The following is an 11,122-nucleotide window of genomic DNA, read 5'->3' as shown; positions in this document are numbered from 1 at the left end:
ATCAGTGTAAGATCCACAGAGGACTGCTGAGATTAGCAGCCAGTCTAAATACAACTGCCTGTTTGCAGACAGCTGCCCAGGTGTCAATGAAACACTGAAGTGTTTTTTTTTCTTGTCAGAGTAGGAGAGAAAAGCTTTAGCCTGACAGTCGACTGTTGATGTGGTTGATGCTGACGTTTTCCTTCTGTCTTCAGATCTACGCGACGTGAACACACGGTGAAAGTCAAACCCCTCAACCGGCCCAACAGACGCAGAGAGACGGCACTGAAATAGACATGGGGTGAGGGACATACTTTACACACTGTGTTGATGCCAGAAACTTTGCTTTTCTCTTACTTTAGACAAAGTGAGACAACATGTTGTCTTACAATACAATGCTGAAATCAAATAAATGAAATGCTCAGTAGAGCTGAGAGTCAATTAATCAGTTAGCTGCTCAATAAGATGCTATTTTGAGAGTAGATAGATCATCAGTTTCAGTCATTTTCTGGATCTGGTTTTACAAAACTTGAGAATTTGTATTTGTATATCTTTGAGGTTTCTATTGATAGGAAGATAAAACAGAGAATATAAAGACACCACATGGGGCTCTGGGAAACTGTTATGGACCAATTTTGACAAAACTATGGAATGAACGATGGAGTGATGAAAATAATCGTGGGTTGCAGTGCTAATATTCAGAGTTACATTCACATTATTATTGATTCAGTCCATACATTTTCATGGCTGCTATTAAAGTTTAAAATACATTATTCAAGTACTACTGTATCAGACATGGTTCCGGCAATAACTTTATCAGAGCTACACTCAAACTCACTTCCTGCTAAGACGCAGTACATGGTCTGGAGATTTGATGGTAATTTATTTTAGGGCTGCAGCTTTTTAAAATAAATCTGATTGTCGTACATAATACAGCTGATTTTTCATCTGTTTTCCTGTTCCAGTGTCAGGAAAGAAATCTCACATCAGTAAAAGGACAGAGGTATATCAGCTGTTTCATGCTTTGGGTTTTACTTCACAGCAAATACGTCTCTGTTGACTAAATATCAGTGGATGTCCTACTCCGACATAGATGATACTGTACATTCAACAGCATCCTCTCTGATAACTGTTTCACTCCACAAAAGCCTCATTATTATCATTTCCACATCAGACATTCGTCGCTATTTGGTCCTCAGCTTATGTTCAACCAAAACAGCGTGAATGAGACAAAAGAAATTGGTCAATTATTCAGCAGCCATTCACAGAGCTTTCTGCTAATCCCACCATGCTCTACTGAACTAATGGCGGCAGCAGGTGCAGGCAGCTGTGACCAGAGAGACATGAAATTATGGACAAATGATCAAACTCTACTCTGCACATTCTGGTTTTGTTCTCGAACCAGACTTCGTTTACTGGGTCAGTTCACATGTAGGAAACATTGTGGTGTAGGATTTATTGGCTCTTTATGTGTAGCTGCTTTGATGCTATTATTTGAATATGGTATTTTTTTTCCCCCTCTAACATTCAAAGTTTAATCAGGAGTATTGAGTTTTTACAGTGAGATTCATTATATTCTGTTTAATTCTCAGACTTAAAGCAGAAAGCTGTTGTTGATCTACACCGTGCACTGCATGAATGGACTTTAAAGTTTTAGTCGGTGGTGGAAAGTAACTTGGATTTAACTATACTGTACTTTTTTGTACTTTACAGTCCATTTGATGTTACTTTGTTGGTCTACTCTACTTTTCAGACCAAATCTTACATACAAAACAATAATACTGTGAGCTTGTAAAATTGGATGCTTTAACTGTCAAATGGAATAAAACATATTTTAAAGTAGTGTCACCTTGAATGCTACAACACTGAAATGCATGTTAAATGTTATTGCATCAGTATATTGTGTATGTGTAATCCTCTGAGGGGCCTCTCTGCATAATAGGAACTTTTCCTTTCTGTACTTTGAACTCATTTTGCTGATAATACTTCTGCACTTTTGCTGAGGTAGCACTTTGAATTCAGAATTTCACATGTAAAGGACTTTTAAAACTTTGATGTGGCTTCTTTAGCTTTCACGAGGATCTGGATACTTCATTCTGTACCTGTGAAGTTATTTAAGAAACAGAGACGCGATGCTGAAACAAACAGAAATCTTTGCACCAAGTCTGTGATTGTGCGCTGCATACTAAGCAGATGCCCTTTGACTGTGGCACACAAACACACACAAACACACACACATACACATATGCATGCACACACACTGCATTAGTTCTCTAAAATAGTTGTGAGGCCTTCAGATGCATCAAGATCAACCCCTCCCCCTCCTCACCCAGACAACACACACCAGACAATAAACCTCATGCCGCCTTTTTTTTTCTATCACACAAAATCAGTAATGGAAAAGGAATGCAAATAACCTGTTTCTGTCTTTCTTTCTGTTCTTTTCTTTCTTTCTTTCTTTTTTAATCTGAAAAGAGTCTTTCATGGGCTGCTGCATAATGTAGGGTTGTCAAGGCAACAGCCTCCCTCATAAGAAGGGAGGGGCCCGACTGGAAACCACAGTAACAACTGGTGCTGGGATGTCCCGTCAGGAGTCCCAGCAGGAGGCTGGTGCTGTTGAAAAACTTTACAAACACACTCAGTTTTCTTTTTTCATGCTTCATGATAGATGCTAATAATGTACAGTATATACGTTTATTGTAGAAACAAGTGTAATCTTTCATCTCTTTATTGAACAGACCCATTAAACATTCACAGTGCTGGTGGAAAAACTAAGTGAACCCTTTGGGTTTAATAACTGGTTGAACTTCTTTTAGTTCCAATAACCTCAAACAATCTCTTTGTGTAGCTGCTGATCAAACCTGCACAATGTTCAGCAGGAATCATGGACAGCTGCTTCAGCTCAGCCATGATCTTATGTCTTGTGTGAGCCGCTCTCTGAGGTCAGTCAACAGCCTCTCTACGGAGTTAAGGTCTGGGATCAGACTGGGCGTCTTCGAGAGCTGTATTTTCGTCGTCTGAAGTCATTCTGTATTATTTCCATGTTTATGGTTGTTGTCCTGCTGCATCTCTCTGACAGCCACCCTGATATTATCTTGTCAGATAAACCTGGTAATTCATTTTCCTCCCCATGATGTCGGGTTGTCCAGGCCCAGAGAGCAGCCAAGCCCCAAATCATGATGCTTCCTCCACCCTACTTCACCTTTGGGATGTTGTTTTCATGTTGGTTTGCTGAGCCCTTTTCACACATAGTGCTGCATGTTCTTCCCGAACAATTGAACCTCAGTCCATAAAACCTTTTCTCAGTAGTGTTGTAGAAAGTCTTTGACAAACCCTATGCATGCAGCTCTGTGGTGTCCATGGCAGAACACCATGCTCTATGATGTTAACCAGCTCCAACGGTTAGTTTAGGCTTCTTGCTGTTACTCTGAGTTTCGTTGTTGCATAATTCTGATCAATCTGCGTTTGAGTCTTTGCACTCATTTTAGCAGGACACCCACCTCGAGGGAGATTAGTGACAGAACTAAATCATCTCCATTTAGAGACAGTTTGTCTGACTGTGGACTCGTGAATATCTAAACTCTTTTTGATCTGTAACCCTCTTCCAGCTTTTCTTGATCATTAAGTCTTCTGAGGGTCTTAGGCATGACCCACGTCAGCAGATGTGTCTTATGAATAGCAGACTAAATGTAATCTCACTTCAGGAAGCTTTTAAATGTAGGACTTTTACTAGAAATTACATTTATTTTTGCACTTTAGTAACTGTTTTTGTGCTTTGTACTTTTGTTGCTATGACACTTCACATTCCCTTTGTGGGATCAAAAAGTATTTTATCTTATAGGAACAACTTTTATTTTAAAAACCAACCTGGAGCCTACAGACAGGAGAATGTAATTTAAAAATGATTAAATTGTATCACTTTACAAGTAGCTAATAGGCTTCATAAAGCAAAGCCTATCATAGGTGATTCAAATATTTTTTCACTCGGTGCGTCACACATACCACAAAACTGCTTGTATAACCGCTGTAGAGGAAAACAGAAATAATGCATGGACACAGAGACTATTTTTACACGTGTATGTAATATTTATGAAGTCGTCTATTTTATTTTTTATTTTTTTTCCAAACTGAATTAGCTCGAACTGCATCCGGCGGCGGATGCCTGTCCCTTTTATTGTCGGCGGATCCCTTTAATAAATGAGGTGGAAGTGAGTTGAAGCGGCTCCCGGTTCAGCCGTGGTTTGTTCGTTCAGAGCAGCAGAGGGGACGGTGAGTGTGGAGCAGAGACAGCCAGAGAAGCACAGCAGCTGAACAAGGGGGAAAAAGTCAGCGAGGATCACCGCCTGTCACCTGACGACATCCTCATGCGTCATTGTAGTTTTCTCACCGGCAGATAGGATAACCTTTAGGTGAGTGAAACGGAACACACTGCATGTCCTTCAATGGGAAACATTAGCTGGGATTGAATTGAACGTCTGCACTTGATTTGATGAGAGAGTTGGATTAACGCATTAAACCAGAAGAAGCTTTAAGATGAAGAATTATATTTGATTCCAGTATAAAATTACACACGCCTCCAATCATTTAAAGTGCAAGTGTCCAGACGGTCCTGTCGTTACTGCCTGCGTCCTCATGGTATGTTAATTTATGAATGTGCACCACTTCACTAATCCATTTACAGCAGGTCTGTTCCCAAGGCAGATCTGCAGCGGGACAGGCAGCAGGCTGGTGTTTGTGTCAGCATCTTAAAGCTGCAAAAACTTGAATGAACCTCGGTGCCTGCTGGTGCACTTGATGAGTTGAGTCGAACAGGGTGTCATGGATCACATGGCTGGTGGTTTTATGTGCAATGAACATAGTTTAAACATAGTTTCAAGTGCACAGACTCAAATTTAGTGATTTATTCAAGGTCTACTGTCAGAAGGCCTCAGCCCCCAGGTTGCTTGTGAAAAGGTGGATGTACTGACTGCTTTTAGAGCTGCTGCTGCTGCTGTGTGTTTTCTAAGAGGAGATATTTAATTAGAGGTGAGTATTCAGTTATTTGAGGTTAAACTTGACCTATGAGTATGTGCATTTAGATTTGACACTAAAGCTGAATGGAACTTTTCACAGCACAGATCCTGACTTGTAGTAGGCCTATAACAAATAACTGAATCAGTTTCTGCATTGCACTGCAATAAATGCTGGAATGGAGTCATCATTCTGTTCTTCAGTTCCACCTGTGTGTGTGTGTGTGTGTGTGTGTGCGTGTGTGTGCATGTGTGTGCGTGTGTGTGCGTGTGTGTGTGTGTGTTACACGACACATGTCAAAATGTGGGAAAAATAGAAAAGTGCTGTGATGCTAGAAAGTTAATTACAAAACATAAAGTACAAGATTGGCAACAAAGAAAAGAAAAGAAATGTGTAGTTCAAGTTCCAGATGTAAATGAACAAACTACAACTTGTGGTCTTAGGGGGAGTTCCCCCCTGTAGTTTGTTCATTTACACATTAAATAGACAAGATACAGTGTGTTACTGCAAACTGAAGAGTGCTGGTCGAAGAGTCAGACCAGCTGTCCTTTTTCGGGTCTTTCTGCTAAACTAAGTTAATCATCTTCCGGTGCCAGTAAATTGCCTCAAATGATGTCACTCGAGTCACCGCCAGCTGTCAGTCTGAAGACTGCAAGTTTGAAAATGAAAAAATAACCCTGATGTGTGGAGTTAGAAAGAAGTGAACTTATCAGACCTCTATAGCCCGCTCCTCATCTCAGCTCCTCATCCCAGCTCAAGGCCACATTAGCTGCTATTAGCATAACAGACCCAAATCTCCCGCTGAACATATCGGTGGTAAAGTTGCCTTGTGGGTAATGTAGGCACCAGGTTTTGACCATAGAAGAGACAATATCTTTGGTGCTGCTGCACCAATTTTAATTCTTTTTTGTAAACTGTCCACCATGAGTGAAGCAATATCATAGAAGCTAAACTGCTAAAGTGCTCCATTACTTTGACATTCGGCTTGTTTGCTGTCTTACTGAGGGTTGACATCAGTCTGGTCTCTGTCTGCAGTGGGCAGACTGGTCTGGGATATGGTTGAGGAGTGGTGTAAGCGTTAGCAACTCTAGGTAATTTGCAAAGTTGTCCTATTAAAATTTTGTGTGTTCTTTGAGCAGCTGATGTGGCGAGTGCTAGCCAGAGTTACGTGCACGTTCAGGAGTCACCTGTCTTTTCAGAGAGCTCTGGAGAGCTGCGTGCAGTCAGGGAAGCTGTACAGCTCTCTGCTTGTTAAACCGCAGTGTCTTGTTTTCTATTTCCACATGTTAAATTCAAAAGATGCTATATGTGTGGGTGTGGAGGATTTGGAGTTGTTACAGGCAACTTTGACTGAGCAGACAGCTGAGTAACAACAATAATGAGTAACGTAACAACGTGCTTTTGCTCCTAAGTACTTAATAATGTAATTACTTTCTCAAAGACTAATGTGTAACGAGTAATTGATCACAATTTTCAAGTAACATACCCAGCACTGTGTATCTGTATGCGTGGTGGACAAATAGTCACAATGCAAAACAGTGTCATTTTTTGGTTTGCGTATGGATTAAACTAACAAGATATAACGTGTCATTTACTAAATTTAGAGCCAGGCTAGCTTTTTCCATCATGCTCTCCCAGTCTTATCGCTAAGCTTAGCAACTCCCAGCAGGGAGAAAGCAAATAGGTGTATTACCCAAAATGCTGAACTATTCCTTTAACGTCTTTTTTCAGTCATTGTGACATTAGAGCTGTGATTGTGGGAACCAGAGGTAGAGAGTGGTGCAGTAAATGCTGCATAACTCTCCCACCACTGCAGTGCACTGACTGTGCTGCAGCTGTAGCACTGCAACTGTGCCCGGGAGTTTTCTCCTGCTCATGAAGAAACAAACTGAGACGACTGGATGCTGTGAAGGAGTTTAGTGTTCTGCTTAACCTCAACATCACATACAGTTGTTAGCTGGCATGTCACAATGCACACTGCACACCATGCATCAAGGCTGCTCAGTAAAGTGCAGACTCACTGCTGGTTGATTGAACATATACGCTGAGCTGTAAATGTGCAGTCTTATGCAACCGGGTACAACAGCTTTGCAAAAACCTATACCGTTTAATTCAATTTCAAAATATTAGAAACACCCTTCTGTAACTGTGGCCTGCAAAATTTACTCAGACATATTGTCAACAAAAACTAAACTTTATAAGCTCCAGAAATGTTGACAGACATGTGTTCATGTGTTTTCAAATATTGTTTTTTCAAATTATATTCTTCTTCACTGATTGGATAGTTTTTGATTTTTTTCTTTTCTAATTTTAGACTTTAGTCAAAGTTCCTGTGCAGTACATATCAGAGAACTTTGACTTCTTAAGGGTTTTGTGGAAAAAACAAGTTCATATTTCTCAAAGTTTTAAAAAAATAAAAAAAATTTGTAGCAGTCCCAAAACTCAGGCATCATGTTGGTACTAGTATTGAAAGTTTACAAGCGATGCTCAGTCTTTGACAGGATTTATTGTAGGACTGTTCTTTTGGATTCCTTTATATTGTACAGGTTCTCCAAATAAAGCAAATGTTGCAGCAATGCTAAAACTATTTTTATCCCTAAATTACATCTTCAGATCTCTAATTTGTGCGACACTTTTTTTTTTAGATATTCATGTCAAAATTCAAAGCTTTGATGTCTAATGCACAGAAAACAAGTAGTACTGTGAATGTCACTAAAGAAATACAAGTTAGAAAGTTGGAGTGGGAGAATACACCCAGATGATATAAAAATACTGTAATATTTTAGCTGAATAGCTGACCAATCCAAATCCAAACATCTATTGATTTTTAATGTTACTGTATCTCTAGCACTTGATTACACAGATAAAGATTGAAATCTTTTTCCCTTGCCAATGTTGACTGGTGTTGATATTGATGCTTTTCTGGTCCAGCGACTGAAGGCCCTGGAGGCTTGCTATTCAGAACTGTTGCGCTGCGACTCTGTGACCTCCAGGATCAATGAGCTCTGCTGGTTCTCGACCGCAGCGGCACAGCGTCTGTCTGGTTACAGCTAACTGATTAGCACTGGACATCAGCCAGTTTAGTGACTCTTAACCGAGCAACACCTGAGAGTGTAAAGGATCTGGAGAAGTCACAGTGTCTGTGTGTGTGAAGGGGCATAACAAGATGGACGTTAGGGCTGTGGACTCCATCAATGAGCCTGCTATTAGTTCATGTGTAATGTACAGTCATTGTGAAAATTCCCCGTACAGTACAATAATATAATGTAAACAGTATAGCTGCAACTAATGATTATTTTGATCCTGGATTGATCTGAGTAACCCGTCCATTATTGTTAAAATGTGCTTGTTTTGTCCAGTCAGCAGGTCAAAACCCAAAAATGTTCAATTTACAACGACGTAAAACAGAAAAGCAGGAACTCCTCATGTTTTTAGAAGCTGGAACCAACAAATGTTTTACATGACTGCTTGATAACGTCAGTTATCGTTGATGATGAATTTGTTGATCAGTTTAAACTCTTGGGCAGAGGCCAGGGTTACAAAGCTTTATTTTGAAGATTGACTGGATCGGACTTGGTGGCGCTTCATTGTTCCTCCTGAAATTCTTTTTGAATTTCTTCGAAATTTGTCTCACATCCATCATTTTCTGTTCCACGTATATTATGACATTTAACAAAAAAAAGCATAATATTATTATTAAACAGCTGCATTGTATTCAGTTTTATTGTTTGTGTATGTCTGTAATATGTGTTGAGCCTGTGTGCCGTATCTTGTGTCCGTCATATACAGGTTGACACACTCCTGGCCTCCTGGAAACCCACTGTCTGATTTAACAATCTGATGGATTGAGGAATGAAAGAGTTTGTAATCTTTTAAGCTCAACCTGTGGGACTCTGAATCTTCAGAAGCTAGTTTCCCCAAAGTAAAACATGAGAAGGCTCTGACGTAATATTACCACAACATCCAAAAGTGTTTGATCCACAATCTCTGAGCATGTTTGTAGCAGTCAAGATAATCTGTCTTTAAACTGAACAGAGAGAAAGCTGCAATATATTACAAAAAACTACCATTAAATTGAATTAACATTTACTTTCATTATCAAGTTATCTGCTGATTATTTTTCTCCATTAATTCATTAATCGATTGGTCAATAAAACATCAGAAAATGGTGAAAAATGTCAATCACTGTATCCCAGAGTTCAAGGTGACGTCATCAAATGTCTTGTTTTAGAAGTGATATTCGGTCATGTAAGACCAGGAAAAGAAGCAAATCTTCACAATTGAGAATTTTTTATTTTTTATTTTTTTAAATTATGATTGATGATCAATGGATTATAAAAACAGCATCTTATCAATTCTCTTTCAATCGGCTTATCAACTAATCACCACAATTCTACATATCACTGTAATAGAGGTTGGAAAAATAGTATGAAAATACATCCGTGTGCTCCAAACAACCTCAGTCTCCCAGTAAAATAAATACGTTTCACCTTGCTGCAAATACAATCCACGTGCATACGTTAAGACAACACATAGATTCCTAGATGATTACAGGGAGGGACCTGTTGAATCAGTGTGTGTTACAGAGAGGTAATGGTGGACGATCCTTTCCCCTGTCTTATGACTATCACACTGTCAGCGTGTGAAGTGTATATCATGCTCCAACCAGCAGGGGATATCAGCATTGCACAAAAGGAACATCACCCACCTAAATAATAAACATAAGCATAAAAATGGACTGACAGCCCAGTCGCTGGTTGTTAGTGTATAGCCTAAACGATTCTGGACTTTTATATTTGAATTAAAGGAAATGTGTAATTTACAGGTCAGTGGTCCATAAATCTGTCATTTTCAATGCTTTCTTTCAGCTCAGTAGTTTCTTTTGAGAATAATGCAGAGTGAAAAAACAAACACAAAGACCTCAGGTAGGACATAGCAAGCGGTCTCTGTGTACACAGTGTGTGTCTTTGCGTTTCAGATTATTCCGTGCTCCATCGCTTTCCATTCTTTTGCATCTAGGTCAAGCAAATTGTCTTTGTTTTGTTTACTCCAGGGACAGAGGGAGGCAACAGTTAAAGTAGCCCTAACAATCTGATATTGTTGTTGTGCTTTTCTGGGGTTCAGATCCTCATTTTCTGCAGAGTCTGCCACCGTTAATTATTGGACTCCCTTTAATTATCCTCTGACACGCAGTCAAACTGGTGGTCGGTCAGACGTCTGCACGGACTGACTGGTTTGTTAGCTTTAGCATGAAATGTCATGAGCTGTGTCACATTTGCTTTTCAGATATTTTATCTTCATTACTTAACCAACCGTTCACACCTGTTTACATTGTTTTATAGTTGTGTTTATATAGAGCTCCAAAATGCACAGTAGTAGATTTTGTCAGCTGGTTTCCTTTTACTTGGTTATACTAATGACATTGTCACATTAAATAACACTAAGATGAAAAGTATTCCCCTCTCCATATAGAGCCGCTCTCTGTGCTGAAAGTAATTCAGTTAAGTAGGAGTGGATGTACAGGGGGGAAACAGATGCATTTGGATAATTACTACAAACATTGTTTGCAGTCTGCAAATAAAATTAAAGCTTTCAAGAGATGGGGAAACTCTCTAGGGGCATATACGTCTGTGCTATGTAGTGTAGGTGTGTGTGTGTGTGTGTGTGTGTGTAGGTAAGTGTGTGTAAGTGTGTGGGTGGGTGTGTGCAGTCTGAAAAGACGGTATGAGTGATTTAGTTGTTATGGAACAACCAGTGTTTTTCTGCCAAGGTGGAAATGTTCAATATGAAACAACAATGACGGGAAGTGTCGGAACAGGATGGTTATTTTACTCTCATGTACTGAGATACAACTGAGGTCTATAAGATTTCCATAAAGAGACACTAATATAACGCAACACACACAGAGCTGTAAATAAGGCCCGAACCTCAGTTCTTTTTGGTACCAACGGAAATGTATCCAGATGATGGCAAATCATCCTGTGTGGAACATGAATGGATCAAATTTCATAGCATCCAATCAGTAGTTGTCAAGATGTTTCACTTAAAAAAACAAAAACTGTCAACCTCATGGTGGCGCTAGAGGAAAAGTCAGAGTATTATCAAAGTCAGTCACATATTTCAGTCTAAACCA

This window comes from Seriola dumerili, unplaced genomic scaffold, assembly GCF_002260705.1.
Source record: "Seriola dumerili isolate Sdu_G_001 unplaced genomic scaffold, Sdu_1.0 BDQW01000035.1, whole genome shotgun sequence".
In the NCBI taxonomy this organism is placed as follows: domain Eukaryota; kingdom Metazoa; phylum Chordata; class Actinopteri; order Carangiformes; family Carangidae; genus Seriola; species Seriola dumerili.
The sequence above is the reverse complement of the archived record's forward strand: the minus strand, read 5'-3'. Positions refer to the sequence as shown.